The 27,132-nt window shown below is 37.2% G+C and overlaps 1 protein-coding gene across 7 annotated transcripts in view; it reads right to left on the bottom strand.

The window, feature by feature from the left end:
* Window positions 1-26,623, bottom strand: part of MARCHF8 (membrane associated ring-CH-type finger 8) — a 138,159-nt gene extending 111,536 nt beyond the window's left edge. For 2 of the 7 annotated variants that reach the window (XM_007478073.3, XM_056797564.1), the window contains exon 1: window positions 26,450-26,623. The gene's annotated coding sequence lies outside the window, so the exon portion shown is untranslated. Of the gene's footprint in view, window positions 1-10,959; window positions 15,934-25,164; window positions 25,216-26,449 lie in introns of those variants that run through there. The other 5 variants (XM_056797552.1, XM_056797548.1, XM_056797579.1 and 2 more) reach the window with 5 other exon arrangements.
* Window positions 26,624-27,132: the final 509 nt, after the last annotated feature.

Here is a 27,132-nt window from a genome sequence, read left to right as displayed (position 1 = left end):
GAAAAAACAAAACTAATAATTGTTCTTTGAAAAATATGAAAACAATATACTTGAGGGGGCAGCTGGGTAGCTCAGTGGATCGAATCAGGCCTAGAGATGGGAGGTCCTAGGTTCAAATGTGGCCTCAGATACTTCCCAGCTGTGTGACCCTGGGCAAGTCACTTAACCCCCATTGCCTAGCCCTTACCACTCTTCTGCCTTGGAGCCAATACACAGGATTGATTCCAAGATGGAAGGTAAGGGTTAAAAAAAAAAATACACACACACACACACACACACACACACACACACACACACACACACAAGACTATGCTAACTAAAAAGGAAAAAAATAGATTATGAAAAAAAAAACCTAAAATCATATCAGAGAAAAAAATTATTATTGAATCCACTAGTGCAATTATATACCAACAAAAAAGAATTTAAAAGATATGGAGCTAAAAAAATGCAAAATATCCAAATTAAAGAGAATGTATTCAGTATCAGAAAAAGAAACATGATTAGCCATAAAGGCTAAGGAAAAAACCCAGTTCCAATGGATTAACAAGTAAAATCTATTAAACATTTAAAGAAAAGTTTATATTTATATTTTTTTCTCAGAAAATTAAGCCAGTCGACTAAACTTATTTGGTTCAAATATAATCTTAATAATTATAACAAGATAAAAGAAAGCAAGGAAAGAAAACTACAAATCAGTATTATTCAAAATTTTAAGACAAAGTCCTAGAAAATGAGCTATTGCTATATATACAAAAAATTATTCACTATAGTAAAACTGAACTTGTATCAGGCATGTTAATTAATGACTTAAAATTAGAAAAAACAATTAAAATGAATTTTTAAAAACCTGATTATATCAACAGCTGAAGAAAAATCATTTGACAATGTACAACATTCATTTATGATAAAAATCCTACACATATCACTGGATATAGGATCATTAAAATGATAAAAACATGATAAAAAAAAACTATATAACTAAAATCAAAAGTTACTACTATTTGCAAGGAGAAAACAGTAGCTTTTCCAATCAATATAGGAGTAAAATAAGAATGCCCTTTCTTTCTCTGTTATTTGAAATAGTTCTTGAAATGCAAATGATATAAAGAGAAATAAAATGTTGATTACAGTTAAAAGAAGGACCACATTTAAAATTCCTTCCAGTTCACTTGAAAATCAACATCTTTAACTGTGAGAAGACTCAACACTATTCAGAGATTCCATTTTGTTTGTTTTTTAATCTTCAACATATCCTGATATGTTCTCTACAGTTACGATATCTTGGAACTCATATATACCACTTGTCCATTCACAAATGAAAATTTCACTTCCACTTTAAAAAAAAAAAAGATATTCTGTCAAGAGTTTAATCTCCCCTCCTCATCTCACATTACTATTTCACAGGCACTATCTCCTTACATGAAAGGTAGCTGCCTCCTTGCCAAGGCAACCCCTAATATATATGTCCTTGTACCTATTTTCTCTAGTAGTCTGTCCCTACTATCATCCTTATTCTCTCTCTCTCTCTCATCTTTAAACCCTCTTTATCCACTAACTCCTTTCCTGCTCTTATAAATGCTCGGATGCCTCCTCCATTCCCTACCATCAATCTAGTAGCTCTTTTTTCTTTCTTAGCTGAGCTCCTGGAGAATGAGGTCTATACCTGGTGCCTCTACTTCCTCTTCACTCACTTTCTTCTAGCTCCTTTATAATCTTGTTTCAGACTTCATCATTTTACTGAAACAACTTTCTCCAAAATTAAGTTATCTCACAATTGCCAAATCCAAAAGCCCATACTCAGTTCTCATTCTTCTAGAACCCTCTAAAACCTATGACATCCCAAGGCTCTAACCAGACTCTCTTCTTTTCTCCCTTTTTATTACTGACATCAGGTCCCATAAATTCAATAATCACCTCTATGTGGATGATTCTCAGGTCTAAATTCCCATCTGCACTATCTTTCTTGTGCTACAAAAACTTTATCAGCTGTCTATTAAGTATCTTGAAATAAATCTCTCACAGGTACCAAAAACTGAACATTTCCAAAACTGAACTCTTTAACTCCATACCCTTTCCTCTTTCCAAATTCTCTATGGCTGTCAAGAACACAACTAATTATCCTAGTCTCCTGGTCACCCAAGCTTCTCAATCTTACTGTCATTCTTGACATTCTTGATGTCTCACTTTCATTCACTCTATATTTTTATGCAATATGTCATGGTACAAGTTCTTATCACCTCTCACTTGAACTATTACAACTTCTTTCTAACTTATCACTCTGTCTCAACTTCATCTTCACTCCAATCCATCCACCACAAAGCTGTCAAAGTAATTTTTGGAAACAGATCAGATCTGATAATGTCATCTCCTTCTCAATAAATTCCAGTAGCTATTACCTCTAGGATGAAATCGAAAGTCCATTGTGTGGCATATGAAGCTTTTCACAAAGAAAAAGAAATGAGAGGGATTTAACATACTTTTGAAGTACATAGAAGAGAATAAGGGGTCAAAAAAGGAGTAACAAACAGGCAAAGAAGCTTTGAAAGTAACATCCTGAACTTATTGTATAATTAAAAATGCAGCAAGTTGGATGTACATCATAGAGACTCAAGAGTTTCATGGAGAACTTTTCCTTCTATTGTACTACTATGTATGTGGAAGAATTTTAGTTGATGTTCCTTAAGTTTGGAATTTTTTTAAATAGGGAAAAAATGTTTTGTTTTATTTTTAAGAAAGAGAAAAAGCGGGGGGGGGGGGGGGGGGGGGGCAGCTGGGTAGCTCAGTGAATTGAGAGCCAGGCCTAGAGACGGGAGGTCCTAGGTTCAAATATAACCTCAGACACTTCCCAGCTGTGTGACCCTGGGCAAGTCATTTGACCCCCATTGCCTAGCCCTTACCACTCTTCTGCCTTGGAACCAATGCTCAGGATTGATTCCACGATGGAAGGTAAGAATTTAAAAAAAATTTTTTTTAAATAAAGCCTTCTATAACCTGGCCCCTTCCCACTTTTCTAATGTTCTGTTTACACTGTCCATCTCCACTTCTTTTCCTCTCAGTCATTCCTCAACACTTTGAAGCCTGGCTTTTGACCTAATTACTCAATTAAAACTACTGTCGCCAAAGTTACCAATGATCTCTCAATTACTAAATCTGATGGCCTTTTCTTATCCTTTTCACTTCCATTATTCCCTCCTTCCAAGAAAACATAAGATTCAAGCCTATTTTGTTCATCCAACAGTGATAAAACATGACTTTATGATATAAAACCTAAGTGAGGCCTTTCCTGCTCCCCTCTCAACTCTTAAGGGCCCTAAACTAGTTTGACTTAATTTTATATTTATTCTGTACTTAAGTATATGTTGTTTCTCTTGACAGAATGCAAATTCTATGAAAGCATTTTTTTTATTTTATTTCATATCCTCCAAAGTCCAATATCCAGTAAGTATTTAGTAAACACTTGATTTGTTCATTTTAGTAGGAAACAAGAAATCTTTTCAGGAATATTTTCCATGACTAAGATGACATATGCCAAACAGGGATAATCAGCAATCCACTCTGGAGCAGATTTTACCTTTGCTCTAGCTCCTCACGATAATTCTGAGGTGAAGGATTGAGGAGGAAGTGGGTACAGAACAGACACAACTCCATTTCTTTCACTACTACAATAGTTTTTGAGGTAGTTACTGTGGTCCCTGAAAAAGGGCTAACATCTCCTAGAGTCAGCATTGTGGAGAAAGAGAGAGCAACACAGTGCTGGGTTGAGCTAGTAAGGTGATAAATGATCTGACGACCAGATAAAGGGAGTTCTACTTGCTGGTTAGCAATGAAATTCAACATGTATTAATCATTTACATTTACTAAAGTACTTCTTAATGCTAGGGAAGGCAAGAAGTCTAGAGAAGACACCTCCAACTCTCATGGAGCTAATCATCTTGTGAAGGTAAAACTCAAAGCCAAATAATAACATTATAATAAATGTGGAATACATGCAGACAAAAAAAACTAACAAAAAACACACTAAATAAACACAAAAGCTATCATCCTAATGTAGCTAGAAAAAAGATGAACACTTTCTCACTGCAAAGAAGGAAGAGGATTAATAAATATTCTTATGGTATCCTGATTTGATAAACAGATTAAAAAACTGACAAAAATAGTTTTGGAGCAAGCAGATCACTTTAGTCAGCAAGAATAAAGACTGAAAACGGGTATACACTATCAGAAGTCTCCAATGTAACAATGAGTAATTTACCGCTTGATGTAGTTTTCAAAATGAATAATGTATCCCAAAACATCTTCTCTCTACAGGCAACATCTGAAGAAGCACTAAACAAAGGCCTTAAAAAGTTGCTTGGAAAGTGATAGAAAAAGTAGTAAGAAAATAAGATAACTTCTTTAGTTAGAGGTTTCCCAATACACCTGCCTAAGGGGGTTCGGAAGAAGAGTGCAAGGAAAAGAGAGAAGCTGACAGGTTAGGTAAAGAATCAGGAAAAAATGTCTCTCTGAAGCCAAAAAGAAAGCATAAGCTTTTCAAAAAGTGATCTACATGGGTCAATGGGGATATGATTGGGGATATAGACTCTAAATGATCACTCTAGTGCAAATATTAATAATATGGAAATAGGTCTTCATCAATGACACATGTAAAAACCAGTGGAATTGCTTGTTAGCTATTGGAGGGGGGTGGGAGGAGGTGAGGGAAAGAACATGAATCATAAACTTAATTTTAAATAAATAAACAAAAAGAAAGAAAAAACCGGTGATCAACAGTATCAGATACTTCAGAGAGGGATGCTGACTTCTCAAACCTAACCACAGGTCTAAGTTCTGAAGACAGGTCTTTCACTTTGGTATTTATATGCCTAATACCTAGTATACAAAGTAAGAGAGCTTTGTTAACTAGGTTGGCCCTCAAAGGGATAGTCTCTTTTATTGTTATATATCTGAACAAAATTCTCTTCTACAATATAACCAACAAATGGTCATCTTAGCTAGCCTTTGATGGGGAATCCATTGCCTCCCAAACTAATTCATCCTACTTTTGGATACTAACCCTATCAATAAGAAAAGTTTTCCAAACCACAAGCCTAAATTTTCCTCAATAATTTGCCTCATTTTTTTCTCTGAAAATGCCTCCAAGCAGTAAGTTCCTCCTTTACCAATGTCTCACAAGAAGAGGAGACCATGATCCTGGCCAAGGCTAATAAGTACTCTGAGACCACCTCCATCTTCCCCCTGCATGTTACTTCCCTTTATCATCCCCACTATCAAGTACTCATTATTATACTGGAGAATTCTGATGGTGTACACCCATTTTCAACCTTTACTTTTGCTGGTTAAAGTGAACTAATATAGTAAAGTGAAGTGAGCAGAACATAACATTGTGTACAATAACATCAATATTATATAATGAACATTTATTAATGATGTAGTTATTCCTAACAATACCACTACCTAAGAAAATTCTCAAGTGCTCATGATGAAAAATGCCATCTGCAACCAGAGAAAGAACTGATGGAATCTGAATGCAGAATGAGACATACTATATTTCACTTTACTTCTCTTTTCTTTTGTAATTTCTCTTTCACAAAAGGACTAATATAGAAAGATGTTTTATGCTATTACACATGTAAAATCGATGTCAAATTGCTTGGTGTCTCAGGGAGGGGGAGCAAAGGGAAGGAGTCAGGGTGAGAATGTGGCTTAAACTTTTAAAAAATGAAGGTTAAAAATTGTTTTTTCATGTAACTGAGAAAAAAATAAAATATCAGCAAATAAAATTTAAAAATGTCAAAAAATAGGAGAGAAGTCAATCCTCCTTTACCCTTGCATTTAATTAAAAGTTTCCCATGGTTCACATAGCTTTTTAGTACTGATATAAAAACTTTTGGTCATATTAAAGAAGGGCCTTTCTAAGTATATGTTCTTTAGGATTTTGTTTTGTGGGTTTTTTAAAAACACAAATAAGGGGTGTCTTTTACCAAAGATTTTTTATGCATCTATTTATATAGTCATTTGCTTTTTGATATTTTTACATAATTATGTTAATTATTTTCATAATGCTGAACTACCTTTGTATTCCTGATATTAGTCCAAATTATTCATGATGAATTATTTTTTGGTTATATTGCTGTAGTCTCTTTGCTAAGATTTCCCTTTAAAATTTTACATTGTCATTATTAGTAGGACTATAGTTTGCTGCTTTCTCTGCTTTAGGTCTCTCTAAACTTGGCATTTGAACAATATTTGCCTCATAAAGAAGCTTGGTAAAGTAACATCTCTCCCAACTGCTGAAAAAAGTTTTTGTAACAAGGTATTAATTGCTCTTTGAAATTTGACAATTCACCTGCAAATCCATCTGGATCAGAGACGTTCTTTATTATAGGAGTCGTAGATTCAGATGTAAACTAAAGTGAGAATAAGGGATTGAAAAATGGAATTGAAATTTAAAGCCTGATGATTTTCTCTAAATGAACAAAAATCATCAACATTCTTATACAATACTAAAAAAAAAACAGGAAGAAATAATTAAGAGAATTTTCATTCAAACTAGCTATAAGAGCATAAAATGCCTAAAGGTCATGTTTCCAAGACATGCCTAGGAACTCATATAAATAAAACCCTAAAAGTCTAGAGATTAGGCCATACATATAATAAAAGTTATATTACCTAAGTGAATTCACAAATTTAGTTCTATATCAATAAGGGATAAACTTCCAAAACTAAGCACAATAATAAAACTTATTTGGGAAGAATAAAAATTTTAGCATCTCAAGAGTAAATAACAGAAGGGGGCAGCTGGGTAGCTCAGTGGATTGAGAACCAGGCCTAGAGATGGGAGGTCCTAGATTCAAATCTAGCCTCAGCCACTTCCTAGCTGTGTGACCCTGGGCAAGTCACTTGACCCCCATTGCCTAGCCCTTACCACTCTTCTGCCTTGGAGCCAATACACAGTATTGACTCCAAGACGGAAGGTAAAGGTTTAAAAATAATAATAATTTTTAAAAAAAATTTTTTAAGAGTAAATAACAGAAAAATAGAAATTGAAGTAAAAATGAAGGGGAAGGGGCAACTAGGTAGCACAGAGGATAAAGCACCAGGCCTGGAACTGGAAGTCCTGATTTCAACTATGATCTTGGACATTTCCTAGTTGTGTGGGCCCCCCCCCCCAATAACCTAATTGCCTAGCCCTTGCCGCTCTTCTGTCTTAGAACTGATATTAAGACACAAGGTATGGGTTTAAAAAAAGGAAGGGGAACAACACTGCTAAATGTCAGACTGTATTTTAAAAACATAATCCTCCTAACCACTTGGTACTATTCCAATTTGATAAACAGAAAATTAGTTAATAGAACAAAACCAAATAAGCAAGAATCTGAAATAAGTGAAATCTAGCAGTCCAGCATTTGATAAACCTAGAACACAAATTTCTGGGGGATAAATTATACTCAGTAAGAAAAACTAAGAAAACCAGGAAACAATTTGCTAGCAATTACCACATACCATAGCAAGTTCCAAATGAATACACATCATAAATATAAAAGGTTACGTTATGAAAAAAAATTGAGAAGAAAATTTCTTTTCATAGCTAAGATTATGGGAATTTTTTTTAACCAATTAAGAGATAAAGGCAATTCAGAAAGATAAAATGGTTACGTGTAGTTATATAAAAGATTTCACATGAACAAAATCAATTCAATTAGAATATTTAAAAATTTTGGGTTTTTTGGGGGGGGGGGCTTTCCATTAAATATCTCTGATATATGTCAGTTATCATTTTACTCTTTGTGTGACTCGAGGCAAATTCTTTAATTTTGGTAGATCTTAATTTCCTCATCTGAAAAGTGAGGCATTGAACCTAAGGTTGTTGAACCTTGAAGTTACTTTCAGTATTAAAATTATAGTCCTGTGATTCCCAGTTTCTCAAAAAACTTCATTTCTCTCTATCTCTGACCCCCACTTTAGATCAAATTCTGATCTACATCCTCTAGCCTTCAAATATCCTATTTCCCGGGCTACCTTACATCTTTCCTTGATTCTGGGATCATGATCTCTAAAATCCAATTTTACATTATGACTACTTCTGCTTTAAAATAATGAGAAGTATATTTAAATACCAAAATATTAGGTAGAAGGAGTTTTGCCATACCCTATCTTCCTCATTCTCTAAAGGGATCTATTTAACCTGGCATAGGTCCAAGGTAACAAAGAACTTTCCCAGGGGCACCAGCTTCTTCTTTCATTCTGCTGTACTCTCTTGACCATTTCTGGAAAGCACAAAACTACACCCCAACACTGAGATACACATATCAAGTCAGGTAAAAAAGCAGGTAAAAAAGTCAGGTGGTAAAAAACAACAACAACAACAACAACAAAACATGATCCAAATGTCCTTTCTTCTACCATGGAAGATCTTTAATAAGAAAATGGTAGGAAAAACTTGAAAAAAAAAATCTACCTTAAGGATTTCTGACTAGTAAAATGATGGGTTACATAGCTTTTAACAGTATTTCATTAATGAACTACAGTAACAAATCCCTTTCAATATACTTAATTAATTCACACTGTGCTGTCCCATATAGAAGCTATTAAAAAAAAAGAAAGAAAACACCTTACCTTCCTGTCTTAGAATTAAGTATTGGTTTCAAGGCAGAAATGAATTAAGGGCTGAGCAATGGGGGTTAAGTAACTTGCCCAGGGTGACAGGTGACATAGCTAAGAAGTTTCTCAAGGCCAGATCTGAACTCAGGACCCCCATCTCTTGGCCTGGTTCTCAATCCACTGAGCCACCCATCTGTACCTGAAGCTAATTTTTTAAGCAAAAAATTTTTACGGACTACTCTTATCATTTTAATATTGATTTCTCTTACAAAAAAAATTATTCAAACACAACTCTGCTATGTAAAAAGGAAAAAAAATTGAAATGGTGAATTTTACCTTCCCCTATTCAAAGGTAACCAATAATAAGGTATGTTATCATCACCACCCTCCAGAATATAATCAGTCTCTCCTATAAGAATTTTAACATCAAAACAGGGAATATAACATTTGCCTTTCTGCTTATATGTTTAAACAAAAAAGGAATAAGGCTGGGGAGTTTTTCTTTTCAGGATCAAAATCTATAAAAGTTTAGATACAAAAAGCCTTGTTTTATACTACACAGAAATTAGAAGTTAGCTACATCCTTTTAAAAAGGCTGACAGGAAAATCTCAATAATTATATCAAAATAAATTAATTTTTAGGGTTTTATGAAATTGCAGAATATAAAGTATACTCTCAGTAATTTTTTTGGCCTTCTATCAGGAGGGCATGTGATATAATGAATATAAATAAAAGACTAACATTAAGTGTTCACAAACATCACAGATTAACATTTATTAATTTTATCTCTCTAATACTGATAAACTTAACCATCAGCTTTTGCTAAATTATAGGCAGTTTTACTAATATATTCAAGCTACTCATTGACACTTTCAAAGAAAAGGAAAAATTTAAAACAAGTAGTTTCTGAGTCTTTGTGATTACAATTCCCATAAATATCTTGGAACTTATATTTCCTTTTGGGCTGGAATCCCGGAAGTACAAAGATCCTAAGCATGAATAAGGCTTGTCTTTACTTGAGCATTTCAAAATGCCAAATTTACAGCTTCCATACAATCATCGTGATGGTTTCCAAGTTAGAGATAGGCTGGCTAGCTTACCTTGTTTTGGTCTCAAGGCTATTTCAATAAATTTAATAATTAAAAATACACCTATTTCAACCTAAAATGTTAATATTGCAATATATTTAGAAATCTTGAGCAATTTAATTAATTCTTACACACTGCATAGCATTAAGAAGTAGTCAAACTTGACATACTACAGTAACTAATTAAAACTCTTAAAAACCAGCTCCATGGGCCTAGAGACCGAAGGACCTAGATTAGAATATGACCTCAAACACTTCCTAGCTGTGTGATCCTGGGCAAGTCACTTAAACCACCCCACCTCCCCCACTGTCTATCCCTTATGGTTCACAGTATTGATTCTAAGACAGAAGGTAAAGGTTAAAAACAAACAAACAAAAATACCAAGGTATACTTTAATAAATGACAGAGCCAAAAATCATTTGCTCTACTTTCCTCTTTGGCGTTTCCCTGGGATGTTTACTCAACGCTGAACCTCACTAAATTGTTTATTGCTTTTTTAATAAATTATTATAGGCAGCAGGCGACTCAAATTTTAATTTCAAGTATGCCAAAACTATAAAGTTCCTTCCAGATTTTAGCTACTAAATGTATCTATAGGTTAAATCCAAAAACAACCATTCTTATAAATCAGCCTCTATTGAACACCTACAATATACCTATGAATACACTAATAAAACAACTCCAAATCTTGGTAGGGAGTTCACATTATAAAGGGAAAGACAAGTATGTGTAGAAGTATACATAGAATAGATTTAAGGAATATAAATATAAAGCAGTTAAATACAAGATAGCTTGGGAGGAAAGGCATCAGCAGCTGGGAGAATGATCAGGGAAGGAGATTTTCTGTAGGAAGTAGTGCCTTAGCTTCTTAATCATTGTTAAAAAGTAGAACATGAAACCAAAGGAACAATTCAATCTTGCTGACATTAGACAAAAATGTTTCACTTTCAAAAGGAAAAAAATCAAGAGGAAAACAGCCAAAAGAAATATTGTTCCAAATGCCTAACCCAAGTCTCACACAACCACCAGTCACTTCAGTAAATACTTGTTAACACAGAAATCCACCAGCTCATTGTCCCGATCCAAAAAGAATAAAATATAGTTAATTTTTTTTCCATTTGATCTAAAACAATTGGGATGAAATAGAAGAAATCATTTCGTTACCCTAAGGAAAACAGAAGTGTTCAAATGAAAAGCTAAAAAGGAAGAACATGCGCACTGAGGCTTCTTCTAAAAGGTTTCTAGTTAGCAATATGTGGTAGTCCATACCTGTTTACTGTTGTTTGTGGGTTGTGGCTGGAACCACCACCTGCCACCCTGCCATTCACAGGCTCCAAATGAAGGAACCATCAAAAAAAGTCTAATCATCGGATGCCACCTAAAATTATCACACGTCTGTGTGCTACAATACCAGCTACCACCCAGCACCAACCACACCTAAATACTGCTCCTCCTTGCACTACTCCCTGCTGACCCTGCCTTCCACTCAGCAGATTGCTGACTCCCATGCCTAATTAGCTGTGAAGCATCCATCAGTTAAACAGTAGGCAAAGGCAGTGGGGAGTCGAAGCACTGTTGGACAGCAACAAGGGACAGCAGGAGTAGAAAATGGTGTCAATCTGTAGCAAACAGTTGGGAATGAGAACATTGACCACAGGGGGAAAAAACACAGCTGGAACATGATTTCATTTGTAGGGTCATAGCACAGAGAAATAGCAGTTTAATAAACATGGGGGTGGGGGGAAACAAACAGGAGATATGCAATTTCTGAGACAAGGAAGGAATCACTGGCTTGACATTCATGTTGGGAATGCAGCCACAGGGAAGGAACCTAATAAGGAGTCAACACCTCTCTCTAGACTATCCCTCAAGTTTTATAATTTTGTAAACAGAGGCAAGCAAGGTCTGTGTGAGGAAGATAAGACTATCACTACTGTGCAACCTGGTAAATAACTCCAGGGAACTTGGCAGTCCACCGGTCAATGTGGCCGCCTGTCTCAGGACAGAATACAAGAATCTATCCAGCTTCCCAGGCCCAACTAGGTCAACTGTAATACATGAGGAGATCTCCTGCCCTGATCACTGCATGCACACTGACCACTCTCACCATAGAAGAAACCTCATTTTGTTTCTCAGATAAACTAGCAGAATTCTGATTCTGCCTGTTATTTATGACTTGGTTTTGACAAACTAAGAAGTTAGTTTCCACTAAAATTCAAAACCAGACTAAATTACAGAGGGGAGGCTCTAAATTCTATTCCCAGGTTCACTGCCTACGATTGTGGGTAACAACTGGCAAATTACTAAAGCTCTCAAAATCTCAATTCATCATCTAAAACATGCAGATGGATAATGCCTGCCCTGACTATGTCCAAGGGTTGTACTGAGGATTAAATGAGATTATGCAAATTAAAGTACTGGGAAAACTAGCAAATATTTATGTTAAAAAAAAAAAGGGCTTGTAAAAGAAAAATTTTGACAGTTTAACTCATGATATCATCTTTGTAATAATATAACTGGGGACAATAATCTCTTAAATTACCAAATGTCAGTTCCCAAAATAAATTAAGTAAAGGAATATTCCAGATTTCATGGCTCTAGAATTCAAGAAAATAGTCAAGAGCAAACTGAAAACAAATGACTGTTTGAGTAAAAATACTTATTTTCACTGATATGAAAACAAAATATACAGGTATTTCCCATTATTTAAAAAAAGTTCCTGTTTAAAGAGGTTTTTCCTTAGTTGATTTTAAAATATTTTAGTTGCTTCATTTACAAAATTTTAAACCATGAAAAAGCACACAAATCTCACTATGTATCCCCATTTGGAAAGCAAATATTATATAAATTTTTATTTGATAAAGTACACACATATTCAGGGTACTATGAGTATAACTTTTCCTTAACTATCTTTTATTTTGTCCTGTAAACTATGAACTAACAGTCAGAGATTTAAAGATGAGCTCATTTGTAAAACCCTACAGAAGATAAAAAGAATATGATCATGAGCAGTCTTGCCTCACATTACTCACTTACTGTAAGGGAATTAAGATAATCAGTTTATGAAAAATTTGTCTACAAAGGCAATTAAGCCAGATCATCCCAAGATCATTTAAAGAGGAAATTGAAAGGAGGAAAACAGACCCCCAAAATGAGAAAAGACCATTCCAAAGTCCTAGAACAAAATCTTTTCTCCATTAATGACAGTGAACCCACTAGATTTAGACTGGTATCCCAGTCCTCTAAGGTAAGGGTGTTCAGGGGTCAAATTTCAAAATATATGAAATACTACATGTTTGAGAAGCAAAGCACAGCCATTACTAACATTGAAAAAAGCAACAGAAAAGATCTTGGTAACTAATGAGCCACAAGCCCACTTTCCCATCTCTACAAATTTTTTTTGAAAATAATTTACATATATATCTTTTTCAAACAATATTCTGTAAAATCACATCTTTACGAATGATTGAACTGCAGAGAATATAAGGTCATTCTGCTTAGTCTGCTAAAAAGCAGTTAACTCAGTAGTCTCCTTAAAGACTTTCCTTCACGATTCCTTGAAAGACACAACAAAAATACTGCTGTATATTTTTTTTCAGTCATGCCCAACTCTTCATAACCTCATTTAGAATTTAGAATTTTTCTTGGTAGAGATACTGGGAACGGTTTTGCCATTTCCTTCTCCAACTCATATTACAGATGAAAAAAACAAGGCAAACAGGGTTAAGTGACTTGTCCAGAGTCACAGAACTAGGAAGTCTGAGGCCAGATTTGAATTTACAAAGATGAGTTTTCTTGGCTTCAGGTCCAGCATTCCATCCACTGCATCAACCAGCAGCCCCAACAACAGAGATACATAGATCGGTTTAAACAACCTCTCTGACACAGAATAAGACATAAGCTCACAAAAGATGTCTGGTGCTATATAATTTACAATGTCCAGCACAAAGTCCAAATGGAAAAGGATTCCCACAAATTTTTGAGATGTTCTTGTTGGCAAATACCATTGTACTGAATGCTAGTCTCCTAATTTGGCTCAAAAATCCCTCAAAAGAGGCAGGCCTAACTATCCACACAGAAAAAAACTCAATAGATTGCGACTACTTCTTGTCCAGACAATATGCTGCCCACAGAGCGGTTTGTATGTTCTATCAATCCAGCAGTACACAATCCAGTACAGAGGCTGTAGAAGAAATGGGTCCAGAATTGATGAGGAGGAAAATAAAATGTTGGAATGCATTGGAGAACTATGTGGTACTTTTAATGTGCCCAAGCTTCCCCCTGAAATAACAACCTATTTTCTCTAACAGTAACATTTCTCTAATGAAACTATAGGACTATGAATCCTGGAATGTCAGTGTCTCTCAAGAATCAGCGTTTTAGGGGCAATGAGGTGGCTCAGTAGAAGAAGAGCCAAGTCTAGAGTCAGGGGGGACCTGGGTTCAAATCTGAACTCAGATACTTCTGTAAACCTCAAAATTGTATTTTTATAAAAATCCAAGAATTTTGATTTTTTGTTTAAGATTGTACTTTTATAAAAATTCAAGATTTTGATTTTGTTCGAGAAAAGATCTTCAAGAAAGAAGCTTGAAACTTTTATATCCAGAGAATGAACTGTTGCAGAAAGATACCGGAAAACTTACACTTCATCAAGAAGATCAAGAATGAACTTTGGATATGATTGATTGAACTGAACTTTGAACATTTATTGTAAATGTACTCATTTATGCCAAAAGGAACTGCCCCTAATTTGGCTTTCTGTCAATGCGCCTAGCAAAACATTGGTTTTGCTTTCTTTTCTTTTCTATTTCCTCTCTCACTATTCTAATTTCTCTTAGAAAATTGAATATTGTGTATATCTCTAGTTAGAAGTGCATTTTGAATTACAAAATTGATTATGTTAATTGATCAATGGGGAGACTAGTCTCCCATGATCATCGGGGGGATTGTAAACCTCAAAATTTCTCAGACTTATGAATGTTAGGGGTTTCCCCCATTGGGGAATCTTCTACTTAAAAAAACTCCCTAGCTGATAGTGAGAATTCTACTTGAATGTGAGGGCTCCTTGCCTTGGGAATATCCCTACTCCACCCTACTTAGAACTCCTTTAGGACAGAGAGCTCCTTGAGAACAATGAAAAGTGCTTTGACCCATGCTTATGGAAAGGACAGGAAGTTCTTTGAGTCATGACTATTTTAGAATTGATACAATGGGATACTAAGTACCTATAAAGGTGGGGTAATTTGTAAACTACTTAAACCTAAAAGGGTGATAACTTATTCAGAGGTTTTTTCTTAATGAAATTTGTCAACACAGCAGCATTTTTTTCTGACTTACTAAAGAGATTAAAACTACTCAGCTGTGAATTCAAAATGGGCGGTCCTTTAGAAACATCTACAGTGATTGGTAGATGTAAGGACTTAGGGGAGGTGACATAGGAGATTTTGCCCTTAAAAATAAGAACTCAGAGAAGAGCTGGATCTGATTCTGAGGGAGCTCATTTTGAGAAGACTCATTCTGAGGATCACGATTTCTGACTCTCATTCTGAAGGAAAGCTCCTTGAGGAGCTCCTCTGAGGGGCTCTGTCCCTCTTGGGTAGGAGTTCTGGAGGCTCTTGAGAAAGGCCATTTGAAACAATCTCTGGCTGGAAGACTCTTTGAGGAAGGACTATGGCCTGGTGTTGCTAGAATCCTTGTTTAGTCAGACCTTGTGGTGAGTGTTAAAAAACTGATTCTTTTCTTATTCTCTCTCTCCTTCTTTAATTACTCATTGTATTGTTAATTAAAAATCTCTATAAAACCCAATTGACTTGGGTATTTGAATAATTGGGAATAATTTCCCTGGCCACCACCTTATATTTGATTTTAAAACCCAAGACACTGTAGTGAAACATATTTCTGCGGTCAAATTTGCTCACCCTCTCTTATATCTATCACAATTTATATCTTCCACTATTTTAATCACTACAGTTAAGACCTCAACCATTTTAAATCTCACACTTCCTAGCTATATGATCCTGGCCAAGTCATTTAACCCTAGCTGCCTAGCCCTTACTGCTCTTCTGCCTTGGGACTGATACTTAATATTAATGCAAAAACAGAAGGTAAGGATAAAAAAAATAGAATCAACATTCCATGTTACTACAAAATGAAGAAATGCACAGTGATGGCAACGAGGCTATAGCATATCAGCAATAAATGAGCATACAAATCAATTAATTAAATAAAATTTTTCAAATAAAAAAATGAGTATACATAAGAAATGGCATAAAAGCTAATCACAAGATAGGACCAAGGCTAGAAAGGAGGTAGACAGATTATGTAACATGAAAGGTTAACAGGTGGGCAGATTGTGTGCTATCCTGCTATTCATGTAATGCCAACAGACTAGGAGAAAGTCCACCAGCATACTAGGTAGAAAGCCCTTGCTAGAGAATTTCTAGGAAGGCATAACCTTGTCTTACAGGGATGGGTTGCTATCTAAACAGCAGGAGAGAGTACACACAGAAGAAATTCCCTTCTGAAGTAATTAACATTTTTTTCAATAGATGTTCATTTCTAGATGCTTCTCCAAGTGAGAAAACAAGTCCGCAACAACAACATCATGAATACTATATAAAGTAGCCATGGGGGAACACGGCACATAACCTAGAATAAACTGTTACGCCTTATGAATTCCGACTTATGGAGTTGCAATTTAAAAATCACTAATTTTCAAAGAATTAAAATACAATAAAACATACTTAGTGCCAAAATTAAAATGGAGCAAAGTGAATTTCTCTTTTATGACTAAGAAAGCTCTCACTTCAAAATCTTGAAAGGTGGGGGCAGCTGGGTAGCTCAGTGGATTGAGAGTCAGGCCTAGAGATGGGAGGTCCTAGGTTCAAATCTGGCCTCAGACACTTTCCAGCTGTGTGACCCTGGGCAAGTCACTTGACCCCCATTGCCTAGCCCTTACCACTCTTCTGCCTTGGAACCAATATACAGTATTGATTCTAAAACGGAAGGTAAGGGTTTAAAAAAAAAAATCTTGAAAGGTATCCTGGGTTCATCATCATAATACCAATTTATTATACTTGTGGTTTTGGTGGTTGTCCTTTGTATGAAGAGGCCCAAAATGACATCACCAACATACAGTGTGTCCAACTGTGGATGATCAGATCAATATAAACTCAGAAGATTCTACCACAGATTAGGCACAAATAGCCCATATGAACATTTGGGATGGAGATGTCTAAATTTTTGCATCTCAGGTTCCTTTTCAGCTACTGCAATTCTGCTTTGCTCACAGAGTACATTATCTTTTTTGATATAGGTACACATACTAAATTATCAGTATTATCATACTAAAAATGGACAAAAATCTATGTGAGAGATAGCTAGATAAAGGAGTTTTAAATGTAGGTTAATGTTTTAACCATAGCTCTTTACAAATGCCTATATTAAAAAAGAAAAATATCATAGATCCCCAAGTCTGTCTACACAGACAATATTCCATAGACTTAGGTCTATGCCTTACTTTCAAAAAGTCATCTTTTTATTAGCTCCTTCTGAAGTTAAAAAGCCAACTCCAACTAAAAAGAATTACTTGTAATATTCAAGGGTTTTAACTGAAGTTGTAGGCAACCAAAAATCACAAAAAGAATGAAAATCTTTGTTATAATCTGGAGAGGAATTTGAAAGAACATTTGTTCTACTGCAACGATAGCTATGAAAGTGTTCCTTTGCCTATTTAAATTAAATTTGATATGAGAAAAGTCATAAATTTTTAGTTGAAAAGAAAATGAGAAATCATGTACTCCAACTTTTTCCCTTTATAGATGATGGTACTGTGAACAGAATGAAGAAATGACTTGCCCACAGGCCCACAGTGACCTTCTACTTGTAATACTGGAAAACTTGTATACCCTTAGTATTTCAGTGTCTGGACAAGACATTAGATAAGTATATAAAATTTATAAAAACAAAGAGAATGGCCTTAAAATGAAAGAAGAATTGTTATAAGTAAAAGTCTAAGGAAACTGTAAAATATATTTATTTGGGAACCTTTAAGAATAAGGCTGAAACTTTGACCCAGCCATAGCACTGCTGGGTCTGTACCCCAAAGAGATAATGGACAAAAAGACTTGTACAAAAATATTCACAGCTGCGCTCTTTGTGGTGGCCCAAAACTGGAAAACGAGGGGATGCCCATCAATTGGGGAATGGCTGAACAAACTGTGGTATATGTTGGTGATAGAGTACTATTGTGCTAAAAGGAATAATAAAGTGGAGAAGTTCCATGGAGACTGGAACAACCTCCAGGAAGTGATGCAGAGCGAGAGGAGCAGAACCAGGAGAACATTGTACACAGAGACAAACACACTGTGGTATCATCGAATGTAATGGACTTCTCCATTGGTGGTGGTGTAATGTCCCTGAACAACTTGCAGGGACCCAGGAGAAAAAAACACCATTCATAAGCAAAGGATAAACTATGGGAGTGGAAACACCGAGAAAAAGCAACTGCCTGAATACAGAGGTTGAGGGGACATGACAGAGGATAGACTCTAAATGAACACTCTAATGCAAATACTATCAACAAAGCAATGGGTTCAAATCAAGAAAACATCTAATGCCCAGTGGACTTACGCGTCGGCTATGGGGGGTGGGGGGGGGGGAGGAAAAGAAAATGATCTATGTCTTTAACGAATAATGCTTGGAAATGATCAAATAAAATATATTTAAAAATAAAAAAAAGAAAGAAAAAAAAAGAATAAGGCTGAAAGAAATCAAAACTATTAATAAGCACATGAAAAAGTGCTCTACATCTCTTATAATCAGAGAGATGCAAATCAAAACAACTCTGAGGTATCACCTCACACCTAGCAGACTGGCTAACATGACAGCTATGGAAAGTAATGAATGCTGGAGGGGATGTGGCAAAGTAGGGACATTAATTCATTGCTGGTGGAGTTGTGAACTGATCCAACCATTCTGGAGGGCAATTTGGAACTATGCCCAAATGGCGATAAAAGACTGTCTGCCCTTTGATCCAGCCATAGCACTACTGGGTTTGTACCCCAAAGAGATCATAAGGAAAAAGACTTGTACAAGAATATTCATAGCTGCACTCTTTGTGGTGGCCAAAAATTGGAAAACGAGGGGATGCCCTTCAATTGGGGAATGGCTGAACAAAGTGTGGTATGTGTTGGTGATGGAATACTATTGTGCTCAAAGGAATAATAAAGTGGAGGAATTCCATGGAGACCGGAACAACCTCCAGGAAGTGATGCAGAGTGAGAGGAGCAGAACCAGGAAAACATTGTACACAGAGACTGATACATTGTGGTACAATCAAAGGTGATGGACTTCTCCATTAGTGGCAATGCAATGTCCCTGAACAATCTGAAGGGATCTAAAAAACACTATCCACAAGCAGAGGATAAACTGTGGGAGTAAAAACACCGATGAAAAGCAACTGCTTGACTACAGGGGCTGAGAGGAAATGACTGAGGAGAGACTCTAAATGAACACTCTAGTGCAAATACCAACAACATGGAAATGGGTTCGAACCAAGAACACATGTGAAACCCAGTGGAATTGTGCGCCTATGAGAGAAGTGGTGGGAGGGGGGAGGAGGAGGAAAAGATAATGATCATTGTTTCCAATGAATAATGTTTGTAAATAACCAAATAAAATAATGTTTAAAAAGTCAAAAAAAAGAATAAGGCTGTCAGTTTCCTCAAATGGTTTAAATATTCCTGGAGACAAGAACCTGCTCTGAATTAGAAAAATCTCCTGAGTTTACCCACAGAATCGTGGAATTTTAGAGATTCTAAAGCAGCCTACAGAGAAAGAAAAATAAAGGACATATCTCTAGGGCCTGGATTTAGATTCATTTTTAAAACTATCTTTGCTTTCACACATATAAATCATTTCCTTCAATGTTGCAAATAGTTCAGATGATCACTATTATCACTGAAACAATATATAAGAACTAAAGTCTGAAAACAACAAACACAATGAAAATTTTCAACTACACCCTCTCTAATCTAAACATTAAGAGGAGACTAGGTTTGTTAGCATAATTGGTTTAAAGCACTGGTCAAAGTGAGTTTGGAAGCTAGATCAGAGAAGCCATCCCACAGGACACAGTTGTCTTGAAAATGTGCAGTTAGGGTAACTAGGAATAGCTCAGTTCAGAACTTATCATGACTATGGGAAAAGCAACTAAAACTGTTGTCCTACAGACAAAAGAGAAGTAGTATCTCAGTATATGAGGAATAGAAAATTAAGAAACATGCTTTATTATTTTCCATTCAAAACATAAGAATTGTCATATTGGATCATACCTGTGATCTACCCAGTTGGGGAGGGGGTCTGTCTCTGACAAAGGCAACAAAGAAATGAAAGGGAAAGGTTCTCTCTCCAAGGTTAGGGCCATATTCCACAATGTTCTTTCTACTTTGATATAATAATAATTGTGTCTCCATTATGTTATCCAAAATTTCATTTCAGCCAACAATACTACTTAAATAAATTAGCCTTATATTGAACATATACAATTTTCATATCAGTCATTGATAGTGATTAAATTAGTTTCATATGCAAAACTTCCTTTTGTTCTAAACTTAGATCTATTATAGGAAGAAGAGCATTACAAGATTTTAAAGAACAAAACTATTCGCCACTCTGCGCACCAGTCATAATTTTTCTCTTAACCTTCTTTGTTAAAATCAGAGTCCTAAACATTTTAAATTGACTAATTTATAACAGCCTACCCATCACTTTGATCACTTTTTTCTGGATATCTTTCTTTAGCTTTAGAAAGAACTGGAATATTTTGATTATGCTTCTAATTTCTGGAGTCTGAATTTCAGGGTATATATTCTAAGAAGAATTCCACATTAAAACCTCAAAAAGGAGAAACATTAAAACGGTCATATAATCTAGGCATATTATACTGCCTTATTCATGCACTGCATTTAGAGTCAAAAAAGGACTTTAGAATTCATTAAATTCAATTGCATTTTACAAATAAGAAAACTAAGGCCCACTTCAATAGGACAGTCATTAATTAAGCACCTATTATTAAGGTAGCAAATGATCTGGTGGAGTGAACCTTTGTCAGAAAGACCTAGGGGACAAGTCACTTAACCCCCAAGTAACATTAAAAAGTTTCTAACAGTTGCCACTCGGCATTACTAGAGTTTGCTCCCTAAGAGTTCCCTACTCCAATGAAATCAGTTCAGCCTCTCCCCCACCCCTACCACGAATTAAGAAATAATCTCAAAATCACAAATTTGTCCTAAAAAAATTACAAACCTTCAGATATATTTTACTTCAATAACCAGACAAATAATACTTCTCTGCATGTCACCATATAGGCCACTTTTTCCTGAAAGACTACTCTTGAATCTGCTGCATACATGTCATTCTTTTTTTACCCATTCTCTTCTATCTGCTCTACAACTGCTCCTTACTACCTCTTCCCTGGAGTCTTGGGGAAGTTCTCTCTCCCTGCAGTCTCTCTCTTCCCATCTCCAATATTCTTCACACTGGAGTCAAAATAAATCTACAGAAGGTACAGGTTTGATCACATTCACCCCCCTACTCAAAACACATCAGTGGCTCTTGAATGCCTACAAGATTCAAACAAACAAACAAGTCTCTTTAGGCTAACAGACAAGACTCCACTCTATCTATACTGAATGATCTCCCTCCCCAAACGTGTTCCCTAATTTCAAAGCTGACACAACTTCTCCAAATATGTACTTCTTTCCCATCTCTTCAGTTGTACTCTGTAAATCTTGAAATTTCTCAGACTTGTGAATGTTAAAAATTTCACATTGAGGAATCCTCCATTGGAATAAATTTCCTACTGGAAACATTCCCCATTTTGATGTGAGAACTCACCAGGATCAGAAATGGGAGGACCTCTACTCCACCCATACTTAAGACTGCTGTAGGGGAGGAAACTCCTTGCTAAACAATGAAAGTATTTAAAACCATACTTATAATAAGGCAAGGAGTTCTTTGAGCCATGCCTGTTTTTAGAATTAATACAATGGGATGTTAGGTACCTATAAAGGTCAGGCAGGTTTTCTCTTGATGGGATTAGTCGACTCAGCTGTGTTTTCTCTGGTTCAGACATACTGAGGGGATTAGTCGACTTAGCTGGAATTTAGATGGGCTGTGTTTTAGAAAATATCTACAGTGATTGGTAGATGGAAGAATTTAGGGGAGGTGACATAGGAAAAAATTCCCTATATAAGAAAAGGAATCTCTTGAGCAAGGGATCCTTGGAATCCTTGGAGATAGATCCTTTTGGAGGAGGCCCTTTGAAGATCTCTTGAGAAGAAGTCCCTTGGGAGGCTGACTCTGGCTGGAACTCCCTCTGGGGAGACTCTGTTCCCCAGACATCCTTGCTTAAGACAAATCTTGTGGTGAGTGATAAAAAACTGACTGATTCTCTCTCTCTTAAGACTCAAGTCTAGGCCATGTTGGCTTAAGGCCCTTCATACTTATACCTTTTTTTCTCTCTCTCTCTTTCTTTAATTCCTCATTGTATTATTAATTAAATTCTCTATAAAACCCAGTTGACTTGGGCATATTCATAATTTGGGAATATATTCCCTGGCAACCACCTTATATTTGATTTAAAAACCAAAACACTGTAGTGAAACATATTTTTAGCGGTCAAATTTACTCACCCTCTCTTATATCTATCATAATTTATATCTTCCACCATTTTAATTCACTACAGTTTACAACATCAACCAATTTAACTCTTACAGTTTATGACCCCAACTCTTTGAACTGCCACAGTTTATGACAGACAACAATTTTAAATCTTACAACTCACAGCCCCCGCTCCTCCATATTTTCATCTTATCAGTTCTACAAACACCAATAAGAACCTCCTCTATAAAGTGCCTACTTTGTTAGACACTAAGAAAAATTCCAACTTTGAATAAGACAATGATTCTTTCTGTTAAGGTCCAGCTCATTTACAGCCCATTCCATTCCACAGAGCCTTCCCAAAAAGCCAATTAGAAGTAATTCTTCCCTCCTCAAATCTCTCATGTTAGTCTGTCTGAACTCTTATGGATCAAAAGTTGTATGGTATATTCCAGCCCAGAATGGTAAAAATGATAAAGATGATAAAGAAAGGAGACCAGAATTCAGTCTACCTTCCTGACAATGGGCAAATCACTAATCTCAGCAGTTCAATTCACCTAATTGTAAAAAAATTACTTGATTATTTGCCTCACAAAAGTGTTTTGAGGAAGGCACCTAACAAGCCTAAAAGCTCCACATTAAGTGTACTATTATTATTATTAACTATCTTCTAAATTATACTCTAGACATCTGAGTAAGTCACTTCACTAGGCTGTAAGTATATGAGTACAAGAACTTTTGCCCAACTTTTCATTCCTTAAAGCCCAGCTCAGCATCTTATATGCGGCAAGACACTTCAACATTTATGAAACTAAAAGACCTTGGAATTCCAACAGCTGCCTCAGGATCACAGTTGCAGATTTTAAATCTTATTCATGAAATCATTTAATTCCACAAGCACTTATTATTAAGGGAGCTCCAGAACACACTAATATTTCATCAATCAATAAGCATTCTGTGCTAATGTATTTGTATCTGGACTGTTTCATGTTAACACTTCCTGTCACACACCATTAATGTTAGGGCCTGGTTGGCCTCCTGGAACCTTCATTCTTTCAAAACAAATCATTAGCAGTTCCCACAATCTAATTCAACATCTCTGGAGCTAAAAAATGACGTTTAAAAGTTAAGAATAAAATGAAGACAGGTAAACAGGATTTAAACAAGTTCAAATAGAACAGACTCTTCACCTTTCTTGTATACCAGACTCCAGAAGCTCAATCTGGCAAAGCCAGGGAGCCCTTCTCCATGTTTTTAAATGAATATTTTTTCTGTAAGAAATTAATGATACTGAAAGACAGTTATCAAAATATTAAAAATTATATTAAAAATCACAAGTTCACAGATTTTAGGTTCCCTGACAATGAGGAGACAAAACTTTTAATTTTAAAAAATGTTAAATGTTAAAAAAATTAAAAATAAACCAATTCTTTCTTTTTCTTTTCCCTGATGGTTTTCCTAAAAGTGATCAGAAGATCACAGATTCAGAATAAGGAGGACCCCTAACGGTCATCTGATCCAATTCTCTCATTTTACACCTAAGGAACCTGAAGCCCAGAGACATTAACTGCTTGGCTCAAACTCATACAGGTAGTAAATACAAGAGCCAGGATGTGTATTTTGCTCCTGACTCTTCAAGAGGGTGAATGTTCCTTCCACTGTCAAGTGTCTTTTTGAAGACTAGATTTTTAATTTTAAAGTTTGGAAGAGACCTTGGAAACAGATCAAAGAATCTCAGAGTTGATGGACCATGAAGAAGTCGATGGACCAAAGCTGTAGTGGAACAGAAATTTTTATAAAATTTCATACAAATAGTAATACAGCCTTTGCTTGAGGCCCTCAAGGGGAAGAGGACACTCACTTTCCTTTGAAGCAACCCATTCCATTTGAGAAAAATTCTAAATATTAGCAAGTTTTTCCATACAGAAAAACTATTTCTCTCTGCACCTTTACCACTGCTCCTACTTATGCTTGTTGGGACCAAAAAGACCATATTTGATAACTTTTACACATGACACAAGCTCTGAAGATAACTATCCTGTATCCCTCTCCTCTCCAAAGCCTTTTCTTCTACAAGTTAAACATCCATAGTTCCTTCATCCAGTTCTCCTGTGGGATATCATCTAGTTCCTCACCTTCTTAGGTAACTTCTTTTGGTTTTCTGGTTCTCAAAGGTGAAACTGTGTTTTATGGACAGCACATCGAATTTGGATCCAGAAAAACCAGACATTGTACACATATTTGAAGTTTGGGTTCAAGCCCAATGTATTTCCCTCAGACAGGATTTAAATGTTTGTCCTCAGCCCTCAGTTAGAATCACTGAGCAAGAGCTGTAAGGGTCCTCAGAAGCCAACTCCCTCATTCTTACAAATGTGGAGTCTGAGAATTAGCCAAGTTGTGGCATTAATCATTTGAATTAAATCTTTTAATTCCTCTGACAACATTTAATGAAACTATAAAATGGGTATATTTTAAGGTTTGTTATGAAAAAAAGCCTGAACTGTAATAGAAATAGTCTAAAGTTTCACAGATGGGGACTGCCAAATGATTTTAAGAGACCAGCCTAGAAATGGGAGGTCCTGGGTTCAAATGTAACTTAGGATACTTCCTAGCTGTGTGTCCATGGGTAAGTAACTCAGTCCTCAAGGGCTAGCCCTAACTGTTCTGCCTTGGAACCAAAAGACAATATTGATTCTAAGATGGAAAATTGGAGTTTTTAAGTAAATAAATAAAATAAAGTATCACAGACTATGAGTTCTTATAGCATTCATTCATACTCACACTTCCATTAAAGGTAACTTAACTACTCACCACTGCCTGAAACATGGCTTCCAAATTCCCTTTGGGAGTAGGGACAATAAACTGGGCAAAAAGCAGAAATAAGTTTAGGTAGGGCCTCAGGTTCTGGGTTATAATTAATAATAATACTAATAACAGGTAATATTTATATAACCCCTTATCTATTATCTTATTTGAGCCTCACATTAATCCTAGGAGGTAGATTCCATTATTTTTTCCATTTTTACAAATGAGGAAACTGAGGTACTCAGAGGTTAACTAGTTTGCCCAAGGTGACACTTGCTAATCATTGAAGCAAGATTAACACTCAAGCCTCTGGGGTCCAACATTGTCTCTACTTCCCCACCGGAGCTGCTTCTGTGTCCAGATGGTCACATAGCAAGCCCATCTGAACATTTATTAAATTATTATTATGTGTATTTTATTCAACAAGTCTTTAATTGAATTATAAAAATAAAATTAAAGCATTTATTAAATTAAGTCTGGCAGGGTCCGATGAGTACTCGGATTTTAAACCAACCAGGTTCTACCTTCTACCTGGGTACTGCTTAGTTCAGTGTCACTCTGGGTAAGCCTCTTCTCTTTTCTGGAGACTGTTTCCATAGCGGAAAAGTCATTAAAAAGCATTAATTATGCTCCAACGAAGTGCTGGATAATCTCAGTGCTGAATGGGGCTGGGGGATGGGGCCTACGGGAAGGCCCCAGCCAGGGTGTGCCTTCAGGGAGCCCCCTGTGAGATGGGGGCGGGGAGACTCCGTCAAACAACTAGGATCCTGAGGCACCACTAGTAGGAAGGGTACAAGGGAAGGCTTCCCGGAGAAGGCGGGCTCCCAGCTCCGACAAGGAGAAAGCCAGCTGGCAGAGGAGAGGAGAGGAGGGAGGGCATCGCGGGCATGGGGGCAGCCTGGGAACATGCCCGCAGTCGGGCGAGGGAGAAGCCTCATGGAGGCTGGGGTCCCCGAAAAGCAAAAGAGAGGGACGGGCGGATATGACGAGTGCTCGGTAGCTACGGCTCTAAAGTCTAGGATTCTGGCGAGAGAGAGTCCCGGGTTCAAAAGCCCTTATTCACCAGACCTCAGTTTCTCCATCTGTAAAAGGCCCGGGTCCCCCGGCTCGGCTCGCAGCCTCGGGGCAGGCATGGGGGAGGGGCGGCGAGGGGCTGGGGCGGGGCCGACGTGACTCCCCCGCCCCCCGGCGCAGGCCTGGCCTGAGGGGCGGGGCCGGGGGCGCCCCAAGCCGGCCCCCGGGGCAGGGGTAGAGGAAGCCGGGTCGCGGGCGCCGGCAGCTGGGGAGTTACCTCCGGATTCCGGGCGAGTGCGTTCCCCGCCGGCTCCGGCTCTGGCTTCGGCTCCAGCTCCGGCGGTGGGGACTCCGGTCCCTCATGACGGACGCCGGAGACGGGCGCCAGTGCGCCTGCGCCGCCTTTCACCTCAGGGAAAAAAGGGACCAGCCGGGGGGCAGGCCCACCTGGGAGTCACGTGGTGGATATCACGTGGCCGCAGCCCGGAGGCGGGGACAGCGCCGACTCCATGGCAACTACATGCCCACTGAAGCCTGGAGGGGCGTGACCCAAGTCATGCGCAGAGCTCATCTTGGGGGGGCACCCTGAGAGACTGCATCGGAGTTTCCGTTCTACCCCACCACCCGCCCACGCTTCAGACGTGGCCGGGGACCTGTTATGGCCACCTGTTGTAGGTGAAACTTGCTCTGAAGCCCACATCCTGAAACAATTCCGAAAGCGTAGCCGCCAGGAGTCTTCCCAAGGCACCGAGGACGCGAGTTCGAAGCCAACTTCAGGCGCTTCTTAGCCAGCTGACCCCATCTGCCTGCCTCATTTTCCTCAACTGTAAAATGGAAACGCCCGAGCCTGGTTGTGCTTTGGAAGCGCCCCTTGATGTACAGGCGGTGTTGTGGGGCTGGAAAGGGGGAGCTACCCAAGCCAGGGTCACTTCCTACCCCACCTCTACCTCGTCGTCCGGA

This window comes from Monodelphis domestica, chromosome 1 (genome assembly GCF_027887165.1).
Source record: "Monodelphis domestica isolate mMonDom1 chromosome 1, mMonDom1.pri, whole genome shotgun sequence".
In the NCBI taxonomy this organism is placed as follows: domain Eukaryota; kingdom Metazoa; phylum Chordata; class Mammalia; order Didelphimorphia; family Didelphidae; genus Monodelphis; species Monodelphis domestica.
This window is presented reverse-complemented; position numbering and strand designations above follow the sequence as displayed.